Source organism: Myotis lucifugus, unplaced genomic scaffold (genome assembly GCF_000147115.1).
Source record: "Myotis lucifugus unplaced genomic scaffold, Myoluc2.0 scaffold_199, whole genome shotgun sequence".
NCBI lineage: Eukaryota > Metazoa > Chordata > Mammalia > Chiroptera > Vespertilionidae > Myotis > Myotis lucifugus.
Window position 1 is genome coordinate 2071436 of NW_005871247.1, and position 3586 is coordinate 2075021.

Consider the following 3586-nt stretch of genomic DNA (forward strand, 5'->3'; position numbering starts at 1 on the left):
AATATGCAAATTGACTGAATAGCCAAACAGCAGAACGACCGTCTGGACATCCTTCCAGACGAAGCCAGGGCTGTGAGGGCTGAGGCAGCCAGGGCTGCGAGGGCTGAGGCAGCTGGGGCTGCGAAGGCCAACTCTTGCATGAATTTCATGCATAGGGCCTCTCGTTATAAATAACACTGCAATGAACATGGAGGTGCATATACCCTTTCAAATTGATGCTTCATGTTTCTTTGGATATATTCCCAGAAATGGAATCTCTGGGTCATAAGGCAGTTCAATCTTAATTCTTTTTTTTAAAAAAAAAAAATTGTTTTCACCCAAGGATACATTTATTGACTTGAGAAAGAGAGAGAGAGAGAGAGAGAGAGAGAGAGAGAGAGAGAGAGAAATTGGTTGTCTCCCATACTTGCCCCAACCTGGGATAGAACCTGCAACCTAGTTATGTACCCTGACCAGATATCAAACCCACAAACATTTGGTGTGTGGGATGTCACACCAACTAACTATGCCACCTGGCCAGGGCCATTTTTAATTTTTTGAAGAAACTCCATAGTGTTTTGCACAGTGGCTGCACCCATCTGCATTCCCACCAACATGCACAAGGGCTCCCTTTTCCCCACATCCTCGCCAGTACTTGTTTGTTAATTTATTATTGATAGCCATGCTGACAGATGTGCATCTCTTAATTTGCATCTCTCTGATGATTGTGACATTGAGCATCATCTCATATGTTCATTGGCCATCTGTATGCCCTCTGGAGAAGTGCCTATTCAGATCCTTTGCTCATTCTTTAATTGGATTGGTTTTTAGTGTTGAGTTGTATGAGTTCTCTAAATTTCAGATGCTAACCCCTTATCAGATGTATTATTGACAAATAATACAGTGGGTTGTATTTTCATTTTTTTTATGGTTTTCTTTGCTGTGTAAATACTTTTACTTTGATGTAGTCCCATTTAATTTTTCTTTTGTTTTCCTTGCCCAAGGACATATATCAGAAAAAATATTGTTACAAGAATTTGTTCAAGGGTTCAGTCAACATGGCAGGTGCTCTGAGTCTCTTGCTCAGGGCACCTGTCCATGCTGTCGTTGCTCGCTGTGGGTTCGCGACCCAGGGAGTGGCAGGCCCGGGATCTACCGGCTGCGAGTCCACCCGATTCCCACTGAGAACAGAGGGACGGGAGCAGTACCGGCTCCTTCCCTCCCGGGCCCTCAGCCTGCAGCAGGGCCGGCCCTTGTTTCTTCCCTTATCAGAGGCGCAGGGGCAGGCGTTCAGCTCCTTTGAGACCACGGGGTCCCTAATCCAGTGATGTATTTCATCGCCCGTTTAGAGTTCGCCTTGCCCAGGGGCTCCTGTTGTAGGGGTTATATTTCCGGGGCAGTGAACAGAGAAGAGGGCTGGGAGCTCCGGATTTAGCCTGAGACGCTTCAACCACCCATGTTGCTCCCACGCATGGCTTCTGCCACTGGTTCTCTCCCCCAGCGCCCTGAAAGGACAGAAAGAAGCCATCCTGTTCCAGAACATTCGGAGGCAAAGGGAGCCGGGAGGGGCCCCTCCCAGGACTCTGACGTGGGAAGCCATGGAGTAGATCCCGTATTTACACGAAGAATTTCCAGAGTCCTGGTCAGTTCCCAGAATGGCTGAAGGCTTTGCTGTTAGCACCGATGTTTTAGGAAGCAAGTCTGTACCCACTTTGGAGCAGAAACTGAAGCAGGACCAACAAGTCCTTAAGAAAGCTGGGCTTGCCCACTCGCTCCACCAGCTTCCAGGCTCTGGGGAGACCTGGAGGCTACTTTCTGCAGGCCACCCCATGTCAGGAGGTGAAGCCTCATCTCAAGGCCAAGGTCACAGCACAGCTTTGAAGGTGCTAGAACTGAATAGTCAGAGTACAAACACACCGAGGAGACAGACAGGAAGGAAGAAAGGAGTCCAGAGCCTGGAGTCCAGAGCTTTGTGCCTGTAGCTGCAGCCCAAGGTCATCAGAGAGAGCTGCAGAAGTACTCCACCAGTGATTGTGAGAGCACCAGAGGCATTGACAGTGATGGACTGCCAAGTGCGAAGATGCTGGAAGAGTTGAAGGCAAGAGAACCAGGTGACCAGAGCTTCAGTAGCAAGGTCGTGCAGAGGGGGCAAGAGTTCTTTGATGACAATGGGAACTTCCTGTACAGAATTTGAACTGGAGCCTGGCTTGTGGAGATGCCACAGCTGAGTGAGTATATTTGAGCTGCCTGGATTTCTGTGTGTGGGCCTCTTTGGGTTCATCTTGTTTGGGACTCTCTGCACTTCCTGGACTTGTGTATCATTTTCCTTCATCAGATTAGTAATGTTTCCAGTCATTTTTTCCTAAAATGGGTTCTCAATCCTTGCTCTCCTTCTTCTGGTACCCCTATGATTCAGAGGTTGGTATGCTTCATGTTGTCCCAAAGGTCCCTGAAACTATTCTCATTTTTTAAAAATATTTTTGCTATTCTGACTGGGTGTGTTTTGCTATCTTGTCTTCCAAATCGCTGATTCAATATTCTGCTTCATCCAACCTACTGTTTATTCCTTCTAGTGTATGCTTCATTTCAGATATTGTATTCTTTGTTTATGGCTGTTTTAAATGGTTTTATGTCTTTTTTCATGCTGCTTTAGTTCTCACTAAGTTCTTTGAGCATCTTTATAGCCATTCTTTTGAACTCTATATCTGATAAATTGCTTCCCTCCATTTCATTTAATTCTTTTTCTGGAGATTTCTTCTGTTCTTTTATTTGAGGCCTGTTTCTTTTTCTCCCATTTTGACTTCCTCCTTGTGTTTATTATTATGTATTGGGTAGTTCTGCTATGGCTCCAAGTCTTGGTACAGTGTATGTAGTAGGTGTTCTGTAGGGCCCAGCAGCATAGTCTCTTAGATCATCTGCACTGGGTGCTCCAGGAATGTCCCTTATGTAGGTTATCTGGGCTCTCCTGTTGTAATTGAGTCATGATTTCTATTGGCCCATTTGTGCATGGTATTGACCCTCAGGTTAGCTGACTGTGAGGATCAATCCCAACCACAGTGTATGAGCTGTGCTGCTCTGCAGGTACTGACCACACAGAGCAGAATTCACCTCAGTAGGGTCTGGTGCCTGCTGAGATCTCGCTTTGGATGTGCTGCTTGTGAAGCTTATCAGATCCTGCTCTGATGTTGTCTAAAACTGGCCACTGGTGTATTGGCTTTAGGCCCTCTTGGGAGCCACTCTGGTACAGGCCAGTGTCAGACTCTGTTTGCAACTGATCCTGGGTAAACCTGTTTGGAGCTACAAAGTGATCCACAGTTTGTGGCTGGGTCTGCTAGGCCTGGGTGTGCACAGGAAACATCTTTTTACCACTTCTTTGCCTGAGGTTAAGTCAGCAAAAGTGCCAAGAAACCCCAAGGTCTTTTCTGCCTGTATCCCCCTGCCAGCTGCCTATTCAGCTTAGTCTCCAAAAGAACCTCTAGCGGTATTTAAGTTGCATGAAGTATGTTCTCAGTGAGTCACCAAGTAGAAGCAAGTGGTGTTCACCAGATCTACACAAGTTCAAACTCAGTGTCAGTGCTGTGTCTGAGGTCAATCAACAAATACCACG

At 46.6% G+C, this 3586-nt stretch overlaps 1 pseudogene; it reads left to right on the forward strand.

The window, feature by feature from the left end:
* Window positions 1-1037: 1037 nt before the first annotated feature.
* Window positions 1038-2195, forward strand: LOC111827671 (annotated as a pseudogene).
* The last annotated feature ends 1391 nt before the right edge of the window (window positions 2196-3586 follow it).